This window comes from Microtus oregoni, unplaced genomic scaffold, assembly GCF_018167655.1.
Source record: "Microtus oregoni isolate MIOR12 unplaced genomic scaffold, Mior012 000067F_000, whole genome shotgun sequence".
In the NCBI taxonomy this organism is placed as follows: Eukaryota; Metazoa; Chordata; class Mammalia; order Rodentia; family Cricetidae; genus Microtus; species Microtus oregoni.
This window is the reverse complement of record NW_024543953.1, coordinates 4,457,006-4,483,130: the sequence shown is the minus strand read 5'-3', so window position 1 is coordinate 4,483,130 and position 26,125 is coordinate 4,457,006. Positions and strand designations below refer to the sequence as shown.

The window sequence follows — 26,125 nt, the reverse complement described above, 5'->3', positions numbered from 1 at the left end:
ATTACAAATCTATTATCCCATCATCCCTCTTTTTTTTTTTTTTTTAAAATGATCCCTGAGCGTATAAAATTCCTCCCCCAACCCTCAATCGTATACTAATTATAATCAACCCCTAAATGATGTCCCTAAACCCAAGGGCAAGTTTTACTGGGAAAGGGGACGTCGTCCTCTAGAATTACTTCCAGCTGTCATGGGGGCGACGTTCTTTCTGGGGGATCCTGTGAAAGTGAAATGATGGTTAAATTTCAAGATCAATGTCTTTTAAAATTGTCAATAGTCTCTGAGTATTTTGTGCAGGTCTGGCCAAAATGTGGTATAAGATGTGCACCATTTCAGCTAACCAAGCTTGGAATTGGAGAGGGACTGAGCCAAAGTCCAACTTTAAAACCAGCTTTATAAAAATTTAGAAATATGGTTTAATATTACTTACACAATCCATTTAGTTGTCTTTATATTTTCTATTGGGCAGGTATTTTTCCATTTGTCAGTATCCAAACATCCAGGGTCCCTTGAATTTCTCAAAGATGAGTGTTTTCCTGTGGAGATAAGAACAGAACCCTGCCCCCATTCTATATGTTTTTCTTACCATCTGTATGAATATCATCATTGTGGATGAGTTGTCATTTTTCCTTTCCAAGAGGTTTCTCCTCTTCAAATCGAAACTTTATTAATTTTGATGGTATCCACAATTTTTCTTCTCCTGTGGAAACAAGAGCAAAACCCCTTCCCCAACGTAGCACATCTCCTGGCTTCCATTGAGAGGTCAGCACATCTTTGAAATAAATCGGTTGATTTAGTTTAGCAGACTTTTTCATTATCCAATGTCTTTCTGCTGCTGTCGTTCCTTTCTCATTAGCGTTAAGAAAATTTAAGGTTAATAAAGCATTATGTAATCTATTTTTGGGGGTATTTTCAGTCCCTTTCTGTTTGTTCAGCATATCCTTTATAGTACGATTTGATCTTTTTATAACTGCCTGACCTGTAGGATTATTTGGTATACCTGTAATGTGTTTTATATTATAATAATCAAAAAAGCGTTTTATTTTCTTAGATATATATGCTGGACCATTATCTGTCTTTATTTGTGCAGGTATACCCATGATGGCCATAACTTTCAATAAATGTGTGATTACTGAATCAGCCTTTTTTGAGCTCAGGGCAGTAGCCCATTGAAAACCTGAATACGTGTCTATGGTGTGGTGTACATATTTTAATTTACCAAATTCCATAAAGTGGAACACATCCATCTGCCAGATTTCATTTCTCTTAGTACCCTTTGGGTTACTCCCTGTAGGCAACGGTGTTTGATTATAGAAAGAACAAGTAGGACATCTCTTTATAATGTCCTTAGCTTGTTGCCAAGTAATGGAAAATTCTTTCTTTAGGCCTTTACTATTGACATGATGCTTCTTATGAAATTTCGAGGCCTGCAACACACTTCCAATTAATAATTGATCAATCTCAGCATTGCCTTGGGCTAGAGGACCAGGCAGACCTGTATGGGACCGGATGTGTGTTATGTACATCGGACAAAGCCTGTTCCTGATTATGTCTTGTACCTGGATAAACAATGAAGTCAACTCTGTGTCATCTGGTATAAATTTAGCGGTTTCAATATGTAAGATAACTCTTTCTGCATATTGTGAATCTGTAACTATATTAAGAGGTTCTTTAAAATCCCTTAGCACCATAAGAATGGCATATAATTCTGCCTTCTGGACAGAATTATAAGGGCTTTGTTCCACCTTACTCAATTCATCTGACTTGTAACCTGCTTTCCCTGATTTATTTGCATCAGTATAGAATGTACGGGCTCCAGTTATTGGAGCATCACGTACAATTCTAGGAAGAATCCAAGAAGTTCTTTTTATGAGATTAAGTCTATCACTTTTGGGATAGTTGCTATTAATTTCTCCCAAAAAGTTAGCACAAGTTCTTTGCCACGGTTCATTGTCTTCCCATAACTTTTTTATTTCTTCAGTAGTAAAAGGCACTATAATTTCTGCTGGGTCTATACCTGCTAGTTGACGAAGTCTCAGCTTACCTTTTATAATTAATTTAGAGACCTTTTTCACATAAGTTTTTAATTTTTTACTTGGTTTATTAGGTATAAATATCCACTCTAAAATAATATCTTCCCTCTGCATTAGAATCCCTGTAGGAGAAATTCTGGAAGGCAATATGACTAGGATGCAGCTAAGATTTGGGTTCACCCTATCCACATGTGCCTCCTGTAATTTTTCCTCAATCATTGTCAGTTCCTTTTCTGCTTCAGCTGTCAGTTCTCTTGGACTATTTAAATCTTTATCACCATCTAAGGTTTTGTTTAAATGAACTATTAGATCAGGTGTTATCCCAACAGCTGGTCGTAGACTGGAAATGTCTCCTAACAATCTTTGGAAGTCATTAAGAGTCTTTAACCGGTCTCTCCTAATTTGTGCCTTTTGTGTTTTAATTTTCTCTAACCCTATTCTGTAACCTAGGTAATTAATAGAATTTCCTCTTTGAATCTTTTTAGGGGCAATTTGTAATCCCCACCTAGGCAAGACTTTCTTTACTTCTTCAAACATCCTTTCTAAAGTATCTTTATTTGAATCAGATAATAAGATGTCATCCATGTAATGATAAATGATGGACTTGGGGAATTGTTTACGAATTATTTCCAATGGCTTACTTACAAAATATTGGCACAGTGTAGGACTATTGAGCATACCCTGTGGGAGGACAGTCCACTGATATCTCCTATTAGGCTGAGAATTATTATAAGTAGGCACTGTGAAGGCAAATTTTTTTCTATCCTTTTCTTGTAACGGTATAGTGAAAAAACAATCTTTCAAATCAATAACTATAAGAGGCCATCCTTTTGGTAACAGAGAAGGCAAAGGAATTCCAGATTGTAGTGGGCCCATAGGTTGAATTACTTTGTTGACAGCTCTTAGATCTGTCACCATTCTCCATTTACCAGATTTCTTTTTTACAACAAACACAGGAGAATTCCAAGGGCTGGTTGATTCTTCAATATGGTGAGCATCTAGTTGCTCTTGCACCAGCTGTTCCAATGCCTGTAGTTTATCTTCAGCTAGAGGCCATTGTTTGGTCCATATTGGCTTCTCAGTTAGCCATTTTAAAGGTAGGGCCGTTGGTACCTCTAAAGGTTTGGTATTTGCTGTATGTTCTTGTACAGCCTGAATAGCTGGTGACCTTTTTCCATAATACCTCATCATATCCTTCCCAGAATTATGAGTTCCTGGAAATACAGGAATGTTAATCTGGGTATTCCATTGCTGTAGCAGGTCATGGCCCCATAAATTTATGGCAATATTGGCTATATATGGCCTTAGTCTTCCTATTTGCCCTTCGGGCCCTATGCATTCAACCCATCTTGTGCTTTGTTTTACACGAGATAGGGTTCCAATTCCCAGGAACTGAACATCTACCTCTTGAAGAGGCCAATTCGGATGCCAAGATTTTGGGGTAATGATACTTACATCCGCACCTGTGTCTAATAAGCCTTCAATAAAAGTGCCATTTATACAGACTCTTAGCTTTGGTCTTTGATCATTAATAGAAGTCTGTCAAAATATACGTTTACTCTGTCCTATTGGGTTTTTTGACTCATCCTCCACACGTAATTTTTCATTTAGACCAGTATTACTTTTTACAGCAGAAATTGGAGCTTTTAATTTTCTTGGTGAGGCACGTTCTCCACTGTGACTGGGAATGACTGGGCCATTGTTGGCTTGGGGGCCTGCGAGAGGCCCCCCAAGGAGTTTCCCGATGATATCGGATTGCCCCGTCTGTCTGTTGTTGACCTACATTCGTTGGACCAATGACTGCCTTTACCGCATCTCCTACATATACCTGAAGGCCGAGGTCTCCTATTTTTGTCATTCCCAGAAGAGATATTATTCCTAGAAATTCTTTGCCTGCAATTCCTTTGCAAATGTCCTAATTTACCACAATTAAAACACCTGGCAGTTTGATGTCTCCTCATTGCTTTGGAAATCGCTTCTCCTACCCAAGATTCATCATTATAGCTAAACGTCTCAACATTCATCGTATGCTGAATCCATTCATCCATAGGTGCTGATCTAGACTTTAAAGGCCCAATTATCTTTTTGTATTCTATGTTTGCATTCTCAAAAGCTAGAGATTCAAGAAGTATTCGTCTAGCTTCTGGGTCTGTTACCCCTATGTCCAGAGCCTTAATTAATCTTTGCAAAAAGTCAATAAAGGGTTCTCTCTGTCCCTGCCTAATTCTGGTATATGATTCAACCCTTTTTGCTGGATCTTGTATCCTATTCCAAGCATTTAAAGCTGCTTGGTGACATAGACACAGTACTTCATCGTCATAAAGAGCTTGGACCTGTGGATCAGCATATTCTCCTGCACCAAGAATTTGATCTTGGGAAACCTTAATACCTTTTGCTCTTCCTTGCTGTTCCATATGTTTGGATTCTTCTCTGAAATAAATTCCAAACATCAAGGAAGGTCCATTATCTAAAACTGCAGACACTAACTGATGGAAATCATGGGGAGTAGCTCTAGCATTAGAAGCCCAAGTCCTTATCATTTCCTTTACATATGCATTGTGCAGGCCAAAATTAACAACAGCTTGCTTAATTTTTTTCAGATCATTTATTGCTATTGGCGTCCATCTAGCTTCTCTGACTCCCTTTGAGCCTTTAGAAGTTGATGCTTTTTCAGAATTAAGTATAGGGTATGTCGCTAGAACCCTGGGTAAGCCAGTTCTAATAGCTGGTGGAGGCCTTGTATCCTGTCCTTGTGCCTCCTTACTCTGTTCACCAGCTGCAATAATTTCCCCAATCTTTTCAAATCTTTTTATCATTGTCTCTCTTAAATCCTGAATCTCCTGACCTGTATATATTTCCAGTGATTTCACTGAGGTATCAATTTTTTGGTCCCCATTCTGCACCTGTGATTCCAAAGCTTTAATTTTTTCTTTCAAAGATAACATGTCCTCCTTAAACTTTTCTTGTATATCATGTAGATTCCCATCTTGGAGGTACATTCTGTCTGTTACCTTATCAAAACTTTGTGATAAAGTCTGAACGTCAAATTCAACAGCCTGAACCCTTTCAGGTAACTTTCTAATACCCTTGGATATGGAATCAATTTTGTCTGTCATAGTATCCACTTGTTCAGATAACCTCTGATTTTCAATAATTTTAATCCTGTCAATTAGTTGTTCATTATTAGTTCGTAAAGATTCTATCATTCTTAGGAGTGCCATATTCTTCTGTTCATTATTAGTACGTAAAGATTCAATCGTTCTTAGTAGTGCCATATTCTTCCTTAATGATAGAATATGGAAAAGAAAACTGAAGGCTAGTAACAAGCAAATTAAGGTATCCCCATAATCATATAAACCTTGTATGATGTAATTCATTGTATTAGTAAATATAAATTTACTAATCCATTGTATTAGTGAAAACAAAGCAGTAAAATTTGCGTTAGAAACAAAAACTGCAATATTACCTATTATCCAGCAGGTGGCGCTGTTGCAGAGTCGCGGTGAAAACATGGTCCTGTTTCAGTGCCTTAGTAGATGTTAAAAACTGGAAAATTCAAGTTTCTCAACAAAATAAATCTAATTAAATCAATTCCTGAGACGGAACAAGTCACCCTGAGGGGTTGCAGCTTTCAGCAACCACGTGCTCTGGTTCGTGCCACTTAAGAGCTGTACTTGCAAGGGAGATTTAAAAATGACTCAGAAAAGAGCAAACCAAGCGGCCAGAGACTATGCGGGCCTGTGGAGTTTAAATCCACGTGGGGAGTCCAAGGCCGCTGGCGGCTGAGGAAGGGGAGGGCTCCCGCCAAGCCGAACTAGAGCCCGCCAAGCCCGCGGCCGCCAAGCTGAACTTGCGCCCGCCAAGCCCGCAGCCGCCAAGCCGAACTTGGGGCTGCCAAGCCGAACTTGGGGCCGCCAAGCTGAACTCGCGGCTGCGAGTGGGGAAAGGAGAGGTTCTAAAACCAAACGTTGGGCGCCAAAATGAAGGCGTAAGTCACAAACAATGCCACACCAATTCGGGGTTATGATTATTAGGGTGGTATTTATTTAAAGGGGAAAAAACTTACAGATCACTGTCCCAGGCAACAGCCCTCTTCGCAACCAGGAAAGGAGTCTAGTCGCAGGCGGAGCAGGAAGTGAAGAGAGCGAGAAGAGGGAAGTGGCCGCTTTTTTAAAGGGAGAGAAACCACGCCCCAGTGGGCTGGTACCTCAGCGGTGATAGGCTGGAGGAGTGGGAGGACCTCCCGCAACACTGAAGAAATTTAATAATACTTCCAAATTTAGCACCACATTATTATATAGGCTAAAATAGGTGCTTGTCTTATAATAAACCAATTTATACATTCATCACATGAGAAAAACATTTTTTGGGTAGCAACACTACAGAATAAAACTTTCAGAGAACCAAAACAATGTTTCTATACTCTTGTAATAATTTAGAATCCCTAGATGGTCACCAATGTCTCTGGAAATATGAAAGAAAGATATAATAGAAATCACTTACGACATAACTCAGAGTTAACTTTTTAAATATAAAGACATTATCCTTAAGCTCCTGTCTTAGTTATGGTTACTATTGCTATCATGAAGCACCATGACCAAAAGCAAGTTGAGAAGGAAAAGGCTTGTTTGGCTTCCACTTCCATAGACCATCACTAAAGGACAGGAAGTCAAAAAGAGTGGAGCCTGGAGGTAGGAGCTGATGCAAAGGCCATGAAGGATTATTGCTTACTGATTTGTTTTCCATGGATCACTCAGTCTGCTCTCTTACAGAATTCAGGATCACAAGCCCAGAGATGGTCCCACCTACAATGGGCTTTGTCCTCCGCCATCAATCACTAATTAAGAAAATGGTTGTATAAGAGATTTGCTTTGTGACCAAGTATCTGATCAGTTTTAGAGAAGCTTCCATGAGGTGCTGAGAAGAAATTATATTCTTTTGTGTTTGGGAAGAATGTTAAGTCCATTTGAGTCATGTGTAGAAGGAGCTGCGGGCTGCGTTCCTGCCACCCAGCTTCCAGCTGCCTTGCTAGCTTATGCCCTGAAATAACAACACACAAATTGTATTAATTTCAACACTGCCTGGCCCATTAGCTCTAGCATCGTACTGGCTAACTCTCACATCTTGATTAACCCATTTCTAATAATCTGTGTAGCACCATGTGGTAGTGGCTTACCAGCGAAGATTCTGGTGTAGTCCATCTTGGGCTGGAGCTTCATGGCATCTGCCCTGGAGAGGAGAGGCATGGTGTCTGACCTCACTTCCTTCTACCCAGCATCCTGTTCTGTTTACTCCACCTATCTAAGGGCTGGCCTATCAAATGGGCCAAAACAGTTTCTTTAATAACCAATGAAAGCAACAGATATATGACCTTCCCACATCAGTCATGACATCTGTTAGTTCTCTTATTTTTTTGTTAAGTTTCTGTCTGGCAGCCCTGCCCATTGGAAAGAATGGGGTGTTGAAGTCTCCCACTATTAGCGTATGGGGTTTGATGTGTGATTTAAGCTTTAGTAATGTTTCTTTTACAAATGTGGTTACCCTTGTATTTGGGGCATAAATGTTCAGAAGTGAGACTTCATCTGGATAAATATTTTCCTTTGATGAATATGAAATATCCCTCTCCATCTCTTTTGACTTATTTCAGTTAGAAGTCTATTTTATTAGGTATTAGGATATCTACACCATCTTGTTTTTAGGTCCATTTGATTAGAAAATATTTTCCCAACCCTTTACTCTGAGGCAATGTCCGTCTTTGAAATTTAGGTGTTGTTCTTGTATGCAACAGAACAGATTCTAATTTTTATCCATTCTGTTAGTTTGTGTCTTTTTAATAGGCAAATTGAGTTTATTATTCATATTAAGGGATGTTAATGACCAGTTATTGCTAATTACTGTTATTTTTTGGTTTCAATGGTGATGTTGGTAGTGTTTTTCAACTTTGGGATTTGCTGGTGACAGATTATCTATATCCTGTGTGTTTGTGGGCACAGCTAACTTCCTTGTATTAGAATTTGCCTTCTTGTATTTCTGTAGGGTTGTATTTGTGGATAGGTATTGTTTAAATTTTGTTCTGTTATAGACATGTCCTTCTTTAGCTTGGAAATTTTTTATATGATTTTCTTGAATATATTTTCTGTGACTTTGAGATGGTATTCTCCTTCTTCTACCCCTATTATTCTTAGGTTTGGTCTTTTGGTGTCCCAGATTTCCTGGATGTTTTGTGTTAAGACTTTGTTAGATTAGCATTTTCATTGACCATTCAATCTAATTTCTCTATTGTATCTTAAATGCCTGATATTCTCTCTTCTATTTCTTGCATTCTGTTGGTTATGTTTGCATCTGTCGTTCCTGTTCATTAACCCAGATTTTCCATTTTTAGGTTTCCCTCCATTTGTGTTTTCTTTATTGCCTCTATTTCAGTTTTCAAGTCTTGAACTGTTTCCTTCCCCTGTTTGAATGTTTTTTTCTTAGCTTTCTTTAAAGGGATTTATTGATTTCCTCCAATTTTTTTTTTGTTTTTTTCCTCCATTTCTTTTTTTTTCTTTAATGGCCTCTATCATAAAGTTATTGTTATTATTGCTATTATTATTATTATTTTGGTTTTTTTTAAGACAGTGTTTCTCTGTAGCTTTGGAGCTTGTCCTGGAACTAGCTCTTGTGGACCAGGCTAGCCTCAAACTCACAGAGTTCTGCCTTCCTCTGCCTCCTGAGTGTTGGGATTAAAGGCATGCACCACCATCACCTGGCTCATAAAGTTATTTTGGGATGCTCAGGTTTTGCTGTTGTAGAACCACTAGATTCTGGCAGTGCTATATTGCTCTTTATGTTACTGAGTATATTCTTATTCTGTTATCTACCCTTTTGGGTTTGGTGTAAGTGTAGGTTCAGGTGTTGATTCTTCCTCTATTCAGTGCAGATGGTATCTATCTCAGGGCCCCACTGATGACTGGCTGCTGTGGCTCTTCTTTCAGTATAGGTGGAGCCTGTACCTCTGGGGACCTCTGATGGCTTGGGGCTTGTTTGGCCAAGGGAATGGGTAGCAGGGTGGTGAAGGGATTTTCCTGCAGGAGTCTTACCTGCTGAACAGCTGCTGGGTTTGAATTGGGTCTGGGAGGAGCAAGGGATGTTCCCAGGGCTCTAGGGCCTAGAGACCATGGCTGTCCATCTAGGAAACCAGTTACTCACCTCTTCCTCTAATTGGTGCAGCTAGAGTCTGTGCCTTGGGAGCCTCTGATGCCTCCGGGTTGGTTGGCAGGAGAATGAGGTAGTAGTCGAGTGGTCTGCCTGTAGGAGTCTTACCTGCTGACCAGTTTCTGGGGATGCAATGGGTAGAGTAGGGGAACAGGATGTGCCCTGGAGTCTAGGGCCTAGAGACTGGGGCTGTCCATCCAGAAGGCCAATAACTCACCTCTTCCTCCCATAGGTGTAGGTGGAGCCTGTCCATCAGCATTTTTTTATTTAAGGAAGCTGAGGTCAGAAAAGGGTACAAGGAATATGTAATCATCATTTTGATCACCAAGCCATCTTTGCAAGACAGGTACATCAGCCAGCAATATTCAGGCTGTTATTGTTTTGTTCCCTGACCTTAAAGAGTCCCATGCCCAACTATTAAAAGTGTGTCTTTTTATACTTTAAATTGTTCCCCAAGATTTTCTGCCTCAAAGCCATTAACAAAAATATCTTAACCTAACCTTAAGTCATTATTTAAAGCATTGTTTTAGCTATGATAAACATCTCCCAACATTCAGATTTAAAGAACTTGAGCTCACGTACCTTGCAGGACACAATTGTTTTCCTTAATTATTAATCTAAGCCACAGTCTGTATTGCTTCCTAAAAAAAAAAAAACTCATAAGTCTTAGCTGTGTGCCGCTTCCTTGTTCTTATCTTCTATCCTCTGCTCTATCAGGGCTGGGAGCAACACCATATTCAGTCTTTAGCTATATAAATTTTCCCACTAAACCAACCTGTATCATAATCTCTTATTATATTTATCAAAATCCCTTAATCATTAAAATTTTACATAAACTAACAATATTATTGTATAAAATAAAATAATTACTTCAGTTGAACAGTACAGCTTAAGAGGAAATCATCTTCATAATAATACATAAGTAAAAAAATAGGCACAGTTGAATGGGATATTTCCAAAAGATAATCATACTACATGAGAGGCAGTGGGGATCTTGCCATACCCAATCATACTATGCCAGATTTCAGAGAAAAATGGTAGCGGCAAGCATGTAAAGGTATAGCAGTAGCAAGGAACATTCTGGATCGAAAGCCTCAGGGCCTTGCCTATTGAAGATTTGCTTTCTGGTGGGCCAGTCTCCCAAAGCTCAATTGCCACCTGCTCTTCCCCTGACATGGCCACCTGCACTGAATTGTATTACAGGTTGTGGTGAGCATATGTCTTTTGAAGATAACCTCGGTGAAGAACTGTCTTCAGGCTTCTCTTCTCTGATTTAAGTGCATAGGGGTGCATGTTAGTAGGAAAGAGCTGGATCTAATATAATCTAATATAAAGCAAGGTATAGTGGCTCAAAATATCTCAGCTCTGTCTGATGAGTTTGTTTCAAATCCCTTTGCCTTAGAACTAGTCTATGCCTGCATATTGTTGTGAGAGGCTGCTAGTTAGTTCCCGGCTGCTTAGTCCCCAAATAATCACACAGAAACCACATTATTTGCAATGCTGTTTGACCAAAAGCTTAATCATATTTCTGACTAACTCTTATACCCTAAACTAACCCATCTCCATTAATCTGTGGATTCCTTCTTATATGAATTGTCTTTATTCCTCAATCAATATTTATATGCAGCATGAGGTGGGAATTCATTTGGGGGGTCCTAGCATATTATTTTATTTTTGAGATTGTATTTTAATTACAACATTTCTCCTTCCCTTCCCCCCCAGACCCTTCCAAATACTCCTCCCTCTTTTTAATATGCTTTTTAAATCACCCATTTATAATGTCTATACTTTTGACATGTTAGGTTTCCATATATGTCTGGAACAGTTTTGGAGTTCACCATTCTATTTTACTAGTTGTGATGTTTACCATCCTTTCACTTGAATGGTAATTTTTTTAATCTAATTAAAAATTGTGTGTTTTTGAAAAAAGAATGTACATAGCATGACTGACTTTTTCACATACAACCCTGTAGTTGTTAAGACAATGAAGATGCAGAATAATTCTATCAACTGAAAAATGTCCTCTTGCTTCTTTGCTGCTATTCAGTCCACACCACATTATCTCCTAGAAGCTGGCAATCCTAAATAGTGTAACAATAGAATCATACAAAAAGTCTTTTCTTTCTCTCTTCTTTGAATTTGTGTTATGCATTTGAAATTCACCCATGTTCTGGAATCTACCAGCAATTATTTATTGATTGGTACTCCACAGAATGTGTATATTATACTTTATTCATGTGCCAATTGAAGGGCATTGGGATCATTTATACTTTTTGGTTATTTTGAATAAGAAAAAAGTAAATATTCATGTACTGTTTATTTGTAACATAATTTTCACTCATTTGGGGGTAAATATATAAGAGTAGCATTTCTCATTAATATGACAAAGTGGTGTTTCATTTTATAAAACATTTTTAAAATGGTTTTCAAGATAAATATACAGTTTTTAATTCTTACTAGTAGTGTATGGGAAGGTTTGTTTATCCACAGCCTTGCAAATAGTTGGCACTATATATAATCTCTACCCCAAACTATATATCATGAAGTTTCATTGCTTATCTTCCAGTTGTTTCAAAATTATGTCATATTCAGGTTAAAATTGATGTATGTAGCTTACTTATATTTTGGAGGGAACAAAATGATTTCCTTCAATGTTTAGTTACTTCCTCAAAGGAAGTCATGGAAGGAACTCCGGGGAGGGCAAGTACTGAAGCAGAAGCCATGGAGTAACACTGCCCACTGGCTTGCTCTTCATGACTTGCTCAACCTGATTGTATATTACTCAGGACTATATGCCCAATGGGTGGCACCACCTTCAGTGAACTGGACACACTCATATAGTTATTAATCAAGAAAATACCCTACAGGCTTAACCATAGGCCTATGTAGTGGGGCACTATTCTCAGTTAAGGTTCCGCTTCCCAAATGACTGTCTGTACCTTGTGTCAAGTTGACAAAACACTAGCCAGAACAATGCACATAATTTGAAACAAAAATGAGTCTTGATGATGATGATGATGAGATTTGGGGATATGGCTTAGTGAATAAAATACTTGCCATACAAGAATGAAGACCTGAATTCAAATCCATGTCAAAATCTAAGTGTGACAATTGAAATCCCCATGCTATGGAGGTGGACATATTAGGACTCACTGTCTAGTCAGCCTAGCAAAATCAGTGAGCCTAGGCCTGTGAAGAGACTGTTTATTTATTTAGCTTGCATATTTTACACACTTAATTTCTCTCTAGGCATTTTGTTTTATTAACTCTCTGAATAGATTAGAAAATTTTGGACTAGGTTATTTGGTTTTCTTATTTAGCTTTGATACTAATTTGTATTTATATTCTTGATATAAGTCTTTTTCACATGAATTTATTTCATATTTTGACTTATTTACTTAAAGAAGAGGTTTTCAGTTTTGATAAAATCTATCTTAATAATTGATTTTTCTGTATTTCTGGTTTTGTTTAACTCAAATGCATGAAACTTACAACTATGGGGCCCACAATATGACTCAGTGGGTTAAAAAAAATTGTCACTAAGCAGACAATCTGATTTTGTTCTCTGAGACTTTATAAGTCATACTGCGGCCTCAAAACAAACATCACAGCATTCATGTGTGTGTGCATACACACACACATACATTCATGAACATGTGTACACAGGTGCATATAAATAAATAAAAATATAATAAAATATTTTTAAAATGTTCAGCTATGTTTCCTTCAACAAGTTTTATTGACTGTACTATATTTTTCCATTGGGGTCTATTTTGTATTTCCATTTAGTTGTCATATAAATTGTGAAAACCAGATTATACTTCCTGTTTTGGCCTATGTCTATATAGCAAAATTTATTACAAAGATTATGTAGTTTATTTTGCAGTGTCATCATGGGTAAAAAAAATCAATTAGTCAACCAGTCTACTCAACTTTCCACTCTATAACCAATTTCAAACTCTTTTTATTGATATACTTTTATGGCTCACCTTGAAATTTATATTTTATATTGGAGTTTTCCAAATTAAGAACACATTTAGAAAATTCATTTGGCATTTTTGTCCTATCTTTTTTCTGTATACATTTTGGAATCAATTTGTAAATTTCTACCAAAGAATTAAAAACAACACAAACAAAGCACTATACAAATCAACTTAGATTTTATTGGGGATTCTGTTGTTTTGTTTATGGAATATTGAGTATACCTTGTATGAAGTCTGAACAACAATGAGTAGTGAAATCCTTTCCTGATCATATGTCTAGATGTTGGCATGTGTATAATCTATTTGAAGTCTTCATAAAACATAAGTTCACGCAAATATCTTTATTCCCTATCATTTTTCCCCAGGACCTTTAATTAATCTCTGATTCTTACTGGTATCCATAGTCCAGGCTGCTGCCAACAATGTTTATATCTTTGCTTTTGATGAATGAGTACAAGACATCTGCCCCAGTAACTGGGAGTTTTCCAAATTAGGTGAAACAAAGGCGATTGCCAATATTTAGGAATCCACTGTCCTGGCTGTATCACTCAACCAAATCATTTGAGAATAAGATTTGAATAGCTCTTTGTGTTACTACCAACCAATACCCAGAGGACAAAGATGAGAAGTGCGGCTGCTCTGGGGGTTAAGGACAGTGAGCTTTCTCTCTGCAGCAGGCAGTGTTCTTTGCCTCATCTGACCTTGATTGCTGTAAGCATTACAGTATATACTTGAGACCTGTAAAAGTTAATTTTGACAGGTTTGAATTTTTCTTTTGTGGTGAACTGGAGACTTGAAATTTCCTATTTTTCCAGTTTGGGGCATACCACTCCTGTATTTTTCCTCATGTTCATACATCTCATTATCTATGAATCTTTGGTCACTCTGGACACAGTTTTAAGTTTGTTTCACTGTTCCCCTGAAATAATTTCCCATGAGCCCAAAGAACTTGTAGAAGTATAGACTTTCTATTTTAGCTTTATCTTTTATTAGTTCATTGATAATTTTATATAATTTATTTTTAATGGTACTTTATTTTTATAATAGTTTTTAATACAGTATATTTTGATTATATTCTTTCCCCTGCTACAACTCCTCAAAGATCTTACTCATTTCTCTACCCACCCAATTTTAATCTTATTCATTGTCCTGACTAGTTTTATGTCAACTTGACACAAACTAAAGTCATTTGAGAGGAGGGAACTTCAATTGAGAAAATGCTTCAATGAGATCAGGCTGTAGGCAAGCCTGTAGAGCATTTTCTTAATTAGTGATTGATGGGGGAATACCCAGCCGATTATGAGTTGGACAATCCCTGGGCTGGTGGTCTTGTGTTCTATAGTAAAACAGCTATGGGAAGCAAGCCAGTAGGCTGAGAAATCTATTAAGAGAAAGCCAATAAGCAGTACTCCTCCATGGTCTCTGCATCAGCTCCTGTCTCCAGGATACTTCCCTGCTGGAGTTCCTTTTCTGACTTCCTTCAACAATGAGCAATGCTCAGAAGCATAAACAAAAAACAAAACCAACCAACCAACCAACCAAAAAAAAAAAAAAACCTTTATTCCCCAAGTCTCTTTGGTCATAGTGTTTCATCACAGTAATAAAATCACTGATTGTGACAAAAATTGGTACCAGAACTGTGTGGTATTTCCTGGATGGTAACGAACCAGAGACTGGATAGCTCAGAGACAAAGAGTAGAACTATACATTACTGGCAAAAAGAGGAAGAAGAAGAAGGAGAAGGAAAAGAATGAGGAAAAGAATCAATGGGTATAGTGCTATACTCATACATCAGTACCTGTCCAGTTGCCATCAGAGAGGCTTCCTTTGGCTTCCATGGGAGTGGATACGGAAACTAACAGCCAGATATTCTATGAAGACAGTCTAAATTTGAGGTCTCACTTGGGTTCCTCTCCTCAGATAGGGAACACCATGGAAGAAGGTAAATATTTTTCATATTTCTTTACTTTATTACTTTTAATATTTATTTTATTGTCTTTACTCATTTAATCTATGACTATGTGTACTCTCTTTAAAGACTTGGTTTTATTTAACTGTCTTTACTTTTTTTAACTTTTCTCTCCCAAGCCTACGTACATTTATCCATCACTGTGACCCATTTAGAGGTCTTTTCCATCTGGATTTGTCTTTATTGCATTATCTATAATTGTTTTTGACCAGAAGCACTTCTTCAAATGCTAAGCTCTTCTTAAGAATCTAAGCTGTGGTATTGCTAAGATATATATGGCACGTCCTGCTTGCCCTTCCCAGTTCAGCATGGTGGAGCTGTTCACTGCCCCATTTTTAGAAACACAGCAGTTCTATGTTGCCATTAAGCAAGTTGTAGCACGTTGCTCACAAACCTGAAGGAGCCAGAAGTTGTGCTGGTAGCGTGGCTCAGAATGTTGGCTTTCTAAATGGAAAGCTTTTTTTCTACTACCTCTAAATCAGGAAAACCTCTTTTAAAGGAGTTGCAGCATGCCACCAGCAAGTAGCAAGAAACTGTGTTAAACTCTGTATTATTGTGTCTAGAATTCCTTTTCATGCTCTCTCAGTTTTTAAGTCAACCATGTTGGTGCCAATTTGTTGCATGAGGGCTGCTTGTTTATTTCTCAGCCACCCAACATTTTAGACTTGAAATAATCACACAGAAACTATTATTATTTAAAACACTGATCGGCCCATTAGCTCTAGCTAATTATTGTCTAACACTTACATCTTAATTTAACCCATTTCTATTAATCTGTGTATCGCCATGTGGCTGTAGCTTACTGGGTAAAGTTCCCAGCGTCTGTCTATGGTGGGGCTACATGGCTTCTCCCTGACACTGCCTCCTTTCTCCCAAAATTCAGTTTAGTATTCTCCACCTACATCTATTCCCTGCACAGGCCCAAGACAGTTTCTTTATTAAGTATTCACAGCATGCAGAGGAGAATTCCACATCACATAAACACTTATACTACTTCCAACCTCCTTCTACCTTCCTTCCTTCCTTCTTTACTTCCTCCCTCTCTCTCTCTCTCTCTCTCTCTCTTTCTCTCTCTCTCTTTCTCTCTCTCTCTCTGTCTCCCCTCTTTCTTTCTCAAGACAGGGTTTGTCTGTATAGCCTTGACTGTTCTGGTAGACTAAGCTGGACATGAACTCATAGAGATCAACCTGCCTCTGCCTACTGAGTTCTGAGATTAAAGGTGTATGTCACCACCACCAGGCTCAGTATTTTTTTCTGTATTTAGAAATTATAGTTGTTTTATTTGACTTTTATTTTTTGAAATTAAAATGATTCCATTATTTTCCCTTTCCTTTTCTCCCAATTAATTTCCATTATAAACCTCCACTCTCTCCCTCAAATCCATGAACTCTGGACCTTTAAAGTAATTTTTTGTTACACACACATATGAACACACACACACACACACATGCTCATACACATTCCTAAATAAATAAATGCAACCTGCTCAAGTTCATGTAAAGTTACTTCTATGTATTTGTTTTCAGAAATGGTAGGCTCGCATGAGATTTCACCCTTCTATGGTAGGATGTGTGTGGGTGTTATCTTTTTCATGTGTGGGGGTTCTATTTTTAGTTTTTCACACACAGAACTCTTATTTGAACTTTAAAAAATGTGTTCTGAGGTATGTCTTAAAATTGAAATTATGAGCTGAGCAATAGTGGCGCACGCCTTTAATTCCAGCACTCGGGAGGCAGAGGCAGGCGGATCTCTGTGAGTTCGAGACCAGCCTGGTCTACAGAGCTAGTTCCAGGACAGGCTCCAAAGCCACAGAGAAACCATGTCTCGAATAAAAAAACCAAAAAAAATTGAAATTATGATACACACATAAAGAAAATTAAGGCATTGTTAGCTTGAAATAGTATCAGGGTTAACTCATTCTTTATATTTATACACCAGTAATCTTTCCACAATTTGATATTAAGTAAAAAAAATCTGGTGATCAAGGAAAATTAGAAGCATATCCTTTTAACACTTGAAAATATTTTAGCTGTTTTGAAGTCTTTTCTTACCATTTTCCCACTTCTTGGAATGTTCTGGCTAGAAATTATCTCTAGAGAGGAGACATTGCTTGATGACCCTGAAAGATATATTGATCATCATCTGAGCACTACTTTAACTTCAGTCTTTGATTTTAAAAATATTATTATAATGTGGCTCTTTGATGTTTTTGTATTTTCACACTCACCACTATCAGTTCCACATATTCTGCATTTTTCTTTAAAGTTGCAACTCAAAAAATTTCCAGAAGGAAGAAATGTCACTAGAAAGGTCTGGGGTACAAAATATTCCCAAAAGGTGCTTCTGTAGACTTATGAAAATGTCACTGAGGGCATAAAAGACATCAAACATTTCTGAGAACAGTCATAGATGTCAATTATTACTTTCTCATGCAACGAAGTCTTATTTTTCCTACCTAGTCCATTAGCATATCAGTGCTGATTTTTCATTTCTGCCAACTAGTCTGTCTCCTTAGTTTTTACATAGAACTTCTGACTTAAAACTCTGGTCTGAATTAAAAGTACAGATCTCTGAAATGGTGAAATAATTTGTATTCTAGGTAGGTAAACTAAGGCTTAAGAGTACAGTAGTCAAGGTCAGATGAGGCAAAGAACATTGCCTGCTTCAGAGAGAAAGCTCATTCACTGTCTCTTAATCCCAGAGCAGCCGCACTGCCCATCTTTGCCAGTGATTTTTCATTATATCCTGTGGAAGTACTGTATTGTGTGGCAAATTATGGTAGATTTAGTAGAAAAGTAGAAGAAAGTGTTAGAGAAGAGGAATTTGTAAAAGACAAATGGAATTGTTTGAATCCAGAGTTGAAATACATGTTGATGCTTTACAATTGAGCATTAAATATTAAATTGAGGAATGTGGTAATGTAATCAGAGACTGCTTGTTTGTTCAAGGTTGCCCAGACCTGAAATAATTACACAGAAACTGTGTTAACTACCACACTGCTTGGACAATAGTTTAGGCATATTGCTAGCTAACTCTTATACTTTAAATTAACCCATTTCTATTAATCTGCGCATCGCTATGAGGTCGCGGCCTACCAGCAAGGTTCCCCCAACTTATGGTGGGCTCCAGTGGGCGTCTTTCTCCTTCTGAGAGTCCATGGCATCTCCCTGACTCCACCTTCTTTCCTCCTCTATCTGCTTGGAATTCCTGCCTTGTTCTATTATGCTAAGCCCCTGGCCAAACAGATTCATTCATTAAACAATAAAAGCAACACATATACAGAAGGGCATCCCACATCATAGCAAAGAAGGATGGGTAATGTGGAAGCTGATGGTACAAGAGTCACTGTTTTTGTTTTGTTTGTTTGTTTGTTGTTGAACCAGTGAAAAATTGAGAGTGGCTGAACAGTGGCTTCAACAGTTAATTCTGAGGTTTCATCAAGACCAAGACAACTGAAAAATTGGAGAAAGAGTTCATAAATTCTTTTTATTCATTTAATACAAGGTTTCACATTGTAGTTCAGACTATTCTTAAAGATATGGTGTTTCTGCTGGGATTAGATATGTGTACTGCTAATGTTAACTTTATTTTATTCTATATTATCTTTGTGAGTGTCAAGATGCTCCTTTATTCTAGTAGAACAATAGTATAGTTCCTAAATTAAGGTATTATATACTGTAGTCCTTTAAATGTGCTATATCTCCTGGGTTTTATGTTATGAATATATACATCATTCCAATTTTTCACTTAAAGTCAACAGAAAGGTAATTGGCTGTTAGAGCTTTACTGAACACTAGATACAAGACACTAGATGGAGTGGCATAGACAAGAAAAGATAGACTTTAAGCCTGCAAAATGTCAACAGTGTGGTGTGAACAGAGACAGCCTGTTCAGGGGGGTATGAGTTAGTTTGAGAGTTTACAGTAGAGTTCAGTGGTGCTGCTATACTCTTTTCTAATCTCTGTTTGTCTTAGCTACCCTTTTATCTGAGTTGAATGCACTGGGAGTAGGGCATGAATGAATACTTACAGTGTCTATCTGCCTACAGACATTGTCAAAGAGAAATGGAAAGGACATTGACTTGACAATAGAATGCCACTTTCCAATTTTGTAAGAGCTTGTCTCAAAGTCACTGCAGCCTCTTGCATAAGTCCACGTGGCTACTAGACTTAGCTAGTTATTTCCAGGTACTTCATTGATTCATCAAGGTGAAAAATGCATGCAAAAATGAGCACTTGTTCCTCAAAATTTCTAATAATCTGAAACTAAACAGCAAAGTTGGCTTGGCTAATGCCCTATTTTTCTTTGCTTACTGACAAGACTAGTAGTACAAGAAGTACAAGAAGAAGAGTCCATCAGGATCAATAATGGGATAAACAAGAGTTGTTTGCTTCTGTTCATAATTCTTTTCATCATCATCACTTGTATAATGAAGTTGTGACATAGATCACAAAACATATTTCAGAGGATCAATAAGACTTGAACTACGGCAAAGTGAATGGAATAAAGTGAAGGGACTCAGAATCCCCTCAAAAGAGGAGTTTAAAGAAGTTGGGACACAGTATGAAAAAGAACAAAGGTAGATTTCAGTCTAGAATGCTCACATTCTTTGTACCTCTGCAGATCTTTAAATGTCAAAAGAAGTAGGAAACTCATTTTTTCTTGTGTGTCTAAAGAACAGAATCAAGTGTTTGCACATGCTGGTGGATTGGGGGAGAACTGGCAAGCCTGTAGAAACTGTTTCTGGCATAATTCAAGGGTTTCAAGAAGAAAATGAATGGTTTTTTGGGCTTGTGCTTGAAGTTAAACTACAAAATAAAGGTTATTATGAACAACGTATTCATCATAAACACAGTAATCATTTGTTAATTAGCTAATCTTCGTTCTTTCATGTAAGTACTAAGAAGAAATAGTGCAGGATTTGGTTTACTGTATTCTCTACCAATTAGAGTGCCAATGAACATTAATGAATGTGTGTGTGTGTGTGTGTGTTTGTGTGTGTGTGTTCACGCACATACACAGATTTATCTATGTTTTGGTCACTTCAGGCCATTCAATCACTTCCAATACTGCAATAAATTTGCAAAAGGAAAAAAAATCAATTACCTTTTGTTTCAGAGTTATATTGGAAAGAAATTAAGTTCCCAGAACAAATGAAAATGAGCCAAAAGCATCTGGAAGTCATCTGAAAAGCCTCTCTTGTCTTTTATTAATGAACATTTTGCATTTATATCTATTGAAAAGATCACAAAAGGGACTACATTCTGTGGTCTTTGGCCATCATCAATTTTAGTGCAATTAACTATTCATTATATTCATTCAAATGAAATTGTAAAATCTTTACTATTTTTCCTTCACACGATTTGCTGGCATTCCAGGTGGATACTGTCCTCTCAATCTGGAGCCATAGATTTCAGACTTTTGTGTGATTCTGGCTATCCGGTCTGATGAGTGTGGCCCCTGTTGTTTAACTTCTGAAATAACATAAGCTGCAGCAAAATAATATGCAGTGAACACTGAGTCTGTCTACCAGTGGTTTACATACAATCTCTTTAAAGTCTTAGAGCCATACTGAGTTAGATGCTAGCATTCCAATTTTCTAGATGTTGAAGTAGGTACATAGGCATTCAGTAAGAAATATCCTACCAAAAGAACTAATAGGACCTAAGTTCCAACTCAGCTAGTCACTGTATTGCCCATCTACAGGTTCTGTGTACTTTCAGATACCATCCTCCAAGGATGCTAGATTTCTTAGCCAGAAAACGAGACAAACTGTTGAAGCATGGTGGCCCCTAGAGAAAATATCATTGTGTTTACCTGTGCTTGGCTGTATAAGGCTAAAGGCCTAAGGATGATAGCATAAATTCAAATTATTCTCTTCACTTGCACTTACATGATGTAAGCAAATATCCTGGCTCCATAGCCCACTGCATGAGAAAATTCTGGCTTCTCTGTTCAAAACACTATAATCTCTCTTTTGATCGCACAGAAATATTGTCCTTGCTTCCCTACTTTCTCCCACTTTTTTTCTTGTTATCCTCCATTCTTGAATTCTCTATGTAGTATTATTTTCTCTTTTCATTCATAGAACCCAAGCCTTTCAATGCAACCCAGATTCTGTCAGAACCACAATGATTCCATAGTCCCTTAGACTTAGAGTACCTTCCTGTCACTTCACATTTATGCTATGTTATTGGGAACTGGGTTGGTTTGGGGAGCAGTAGAAGTAGGGGATACTAATTGGAAACTTTATTGGTCATTTCATATTAATTATCCAGGCCTACCATAAAGTCAGTTTTGGAGAGTTTCCTATTTCTTTTTCATATATGATGGTTCCTTTGTTGGAACTCTGCATGACTATTACAGTTTCACAGTTATATTCTTGCAAAGATTTTTTCAGTTTCTGTAAATGGCCTGCCCAATGTTGGATTCAAATGGAACTGTACTATATTATGTTATTTGATCTATTTTGTTTAATATAGTTAGGTCTAAGGAATTAGAGATTATTGTGCTATATTATGGATGTATACTTATTTGGTTCACCAGCCGATGAATTTCTCAGGTCATACTTTCAGGAATCCTATCATTGGTTCTTTTTTTTTATTGAGAAAAAGAAAAAAAAAGTTTCCGCCTCCTCCCAGCCTCCCATTTCCCTCCCACTCCTCCCACCATTCTCCCCCTCCCCCCACTCCTCTTCCCCTCCCTCTCCAGTCCAGACAGCAGTCAGGGTTCCCTGCCCTGTGATAAGTCCAAGATCCTCCCCCCTCCGTCCATGTCTAGGAAGGTGAACATCCAAACTGGCTAGGCTCCCACAAAGCCAGAACATGAAGTAGGATCAAAACCCCGTGCCATTGTCCTTGGCTTCTCATCAGCCCTCATTGTTCGCCATGTTCAGAGAGTCCGGTTTTATCCCATGCTTTTTCAGTCACGGTCCAGCTGGCCTTGGTGAGCTCCCAATAGATCAGCCCCACTGTCTCAGTGGGTGGGTGCACCCCTCGTGGTCCTGACTTCCTTGCTCTTGTTCTCCCTCCTTCTGCTCCTCATTGGGACCTTGGGAGCTCAGTCCGGTGCTCCAGTGTGGGTCTTTGTCTCTTTCTCCATCCATCACCAGATGAAGGTTCTATGGTGATATGCAAGATATTCGTCAGTATTGCTCTCGGATAGGGTCATTTCAGGTTCCCTCTCCTCAGCTGCCCAAGGAACTAACTGGGGACATTGCCTTGTGCTCCTGGGAGCCACTCTAGGTTCAAGTCTGTTGCCAACCCTAAGGTGGCTCCCTTAACTAAGATTTGTGCTTCCCTGCTCCCCTATCTAACCTTCCTTTATCCCAATCATCCTTTTTCCCCAAGTTCCCCCCATCCTCCCCTTCTCACTTTTCTCTCCCCATCTCCCCTTACCCTCATCCCACCCCACCCCCAAGATCCCAATTTTTTGCCTGGCAATTTTGTCTACTTCCCATAGCCAAGAATATAACTATATGTTTTTCTTTGGGTTCACCTTCTTATTTAGCTTCTTTAGGATCACCAATTATAGACTCTGTGACGTTTATTTATGGCTAGAAACCAATTATGAGTGAGTACATCCCATGTTCATCTTTTTGGGTCTGGGTTACCTCACTCAGGATAGTGTTTTCTATTTCCATCCATTTGCATGCAAAATTCGAGAAGTCATTGTTTTTTACTGCAGCATAGTACTCTAATGTGTATATATTCCACACTTTCTTCATCCATTCTTCCATTGAAGGACATCTAGGTTGTTTCCAGGTTCTGGCTATTACAAATAATGCTGCTATGAACATAGTTGAACAAATGCTTTTGTCATATGATAGGGCATCTCTTGGGTATATTCCCAAGAGTGGTATTGCTGGGTCAAGGGGTAGGTTGATGCCAAATTTCCTGAGTAACTGCCACACTGATTTCCAAAGTGGCTGCACAAGTTTGCATTCCCACCAGCAATGGATGAGTGTGCCCCTTCCTCCACAACCTCTCCAGCAAAGGCTATCATTGGTGTTTTTGATTTTAGCCATTCTGACAGGTGTAAGATATCTCAAAGTTGTTTTGATTTGCATTACCCTCATCGCTAAGGAGGTTGAGCATGACCTTAAGTGTCTTTTGGCCATTTGAACTTCTTCTGTTGAGAATTCTCTGTTCAGTTCAGTGCCCCATTTTTTAATTGGGTTTATTAGCATTTTTAAGTCTAGTTTCTTGAGTTCTCTATATATTTTGTAGATCAGACCTTTGTCTGTTGCGGAGTTGGTGAAGATCTTCTCCCTGTCAGTAGGTTGCCTTTTTGTCTTAGTGACAGTGTCCTTTGCTTTACAGAAGCTTCTCAGTTTTAGTAGGTCCCATTTATTCAATGTTGCCCTTAATGTCTGTGCTGCTGGAGTTATACATATGAAGCGATCTCCTGTGCCCATCTGTTGTAGGGTACTTCCCACTTTCTCTTCTATCAGGTTCAGTGTGTTCGGACTGATATTGAGGTCTTTGATCCATTTGGACTTGAGTTTTATGCATGGTGATAGATATGGGTCTATTTTCATTCTTCTACAAGTTGACATCCAGTTGTGCCAGCACCATTTGTTGAAGATGCTTTCTTTTTTCCATTGCATACTTTTAGCTCCTTTATCAAAAATGAGGTGTTCATAGGTTTGTGGGTTAAAATCCGGGTCTTCTATATGATTCCATTGGTCGACTTCTCTGTTTTTATGCCAGTACCACACTGTTTTCATTTCTGTAGCTCTGTAATAGAGTTTGAAGTCAGGGATGGTACTGCCTCCAGACATTCCTTTATTGTACAAGATTGTTTTGGCTATCCTGGGTTTTTTTTTGTTTTTCCATATAAAGTTGATTATTGTCTTCTCCAGATCTGTGAAGAATTTTGATGGGATTTTGATGGGGATTGCATTGAATCTATAGATTGCTTTTGGTAGAATTGCCGTTTTTACTATGTTGATCCTCCCAATCCAAGAGCAAGGGAGGTCCTTCGATTTTCTGGTATCCTCTTCAATTTCTTTCTTCAATGCCTTAAAGTTCTTGTCAAATAGATCTTTCACTTCCTTGGTTAGAGTTACCCCAAGATATTTTATGCTGTTTGTGGCTATCGTGAAAGGTGAAGAATTTGGAGTTGATTAAGTAGACTTTCAATGGGAATAGTGATTCTATAAAAGTATTTCCAGCCAGTTCTCTAATTCCTTCTATTATGTAAGTATACAAAAGTTATTATCTCTGTAGTATAGACTCTCACTAGATATCAAATAAATATACTAGAACTTTGATGTTGGACTTCTTAGCCTTCAGAATAATGAGTCATATACTTGAACAGTTTATAAATGACCTGGTTCATGATACTTTTCTGTGGCTGCATAGACAATTGTATTATTACTAACTTGTCAAATATGTGATGAGATTTATCCATTAATATGAAAAAATATTCAGTAAATGTCCCCTATTCTATACAATGAGGATACATTGATAAGACATCAATTGTAGTCAGCCAGACATGGTATCACATTAATCTCAGCACTTGAGAGGCAGAGGCAGGTGGATCTCTGTGTTTGAGGCTATCCTTGTTTATAGAGGTAGTTCCAGAATAGCTAGTACTGCACAGAGAAACTCTGTCTCAAAAATAATAATAAAACAAATAGCCCAAAGCACATTATGGGGTGGTGGTGGCAAACTCCTTTAATTTTAGCACTCAGGAGGCAGAGGCAGGTGGATCTCTGTGAATTGAGGCCAGCCTGGCCTGCAGAGCGAGTTCCAGGACAGTCAGGTCTATGCAGAGAATATGTGTTTCAAACAAACAAACAAACACAAAGAAAATAAATGAATTATGAATTAAAAAAATGACATATGGGTGATTGTAGCATGAATTCTAATTGGTCTTAATAATAACCTGGAGTCGGCTATCAGGGGCGAAAGACGAAAGATCCAAGAAGCAAAAGAACTAGAAAATTCTTACCTCTCTACCAATACTCAGACGGGACAAGGAAGATCCTGTCCCTATGAATACTCAGACTGAATGCTTTCTCTATGAAACCTCAGACTGCATCTGTGCTCCTGTCTCCCGCTGTCTTATATTCCTCTCTCTTCCTCTCTCTGCCCAGCCATATCACTCCTCTCTCCACCTCCCTAGTGCTGGAATTAAAGATATAGGATCCCAAGTGCTGGGATTACCTTTGTGTTGATCTTGTGTAGCCCAGGGTAACCTTGAACTCACAGAGCTCCATCTACCTCTGTCTCCCGAGTGCTAGGATTAAAGGTATGTGCTACCATTGCCTGGCCTCTGTAGCTAACTAGTGATTTGACTCTGTACTCTGATCTCCAGGCAAGCTTTACTTTTTACAACACAAACAAAATATCACTATAATTGGTGCCCACTAGCAGGTCTGGATTTAGATGGGAATGCAGACAAGGAACCAGATATTATAATCAGGGAAAACTGATGTATATATATTATGTGACATCAGCTAACTCCAAACAAATGTTTCTCTGTTATTAACAAAGTCCATCGTGGATAGACTTTGATGGCTGGTCAGTTGTCCTCCTTGGGCTCAACATCCCAGACTGTTCATCCCAGTCTTTTGGCAGCAGCACATCAATATGTATTGTCTCTATGCTCACCATGGCACTCAGACTGAATGCTTTCTCTATGAAACCTCAGACTGCATCTGTGCTCCTGTCTCCCGCTGTCTTATATTCCTCTCTCTTCCTCTCTCTGCCCAATATTAGATATTATTTGCTCCAACAACTTACTATTTCTGGGACCATTTACTATGCCCCTCCCTGCTTCAGTTTTTCAGGAAGTGGGGATCCGACTATCCTATAGAAGAGCATAAGGTTTTGCTAGTTTAAGCTACCATGGGTAAGTGTAAGCCTTTGTTAGAAGTCAGCAGGTATAAATATCAGGTGTCTTTAACAGCTTCCTCTAAGTTTTGATGTTTGGAATTC

The 26,125-nt window shown here is 38.2% G+C and overlaps 1 protein-coding gene across 2 annotated transcripts in view; it reads left to right on the top strand.

Moving 5' to 3' along the window:
- Gabra3 (gamma-aminobutyric acid type A receptor subunit alpha3) overlaps positions 1–26,125 on the top strand; it is a 219,839-nt gene that overhangs the window by 102,761 nt on the left and 90,953 nt on the right. The window lies entirely within an intron of this gene.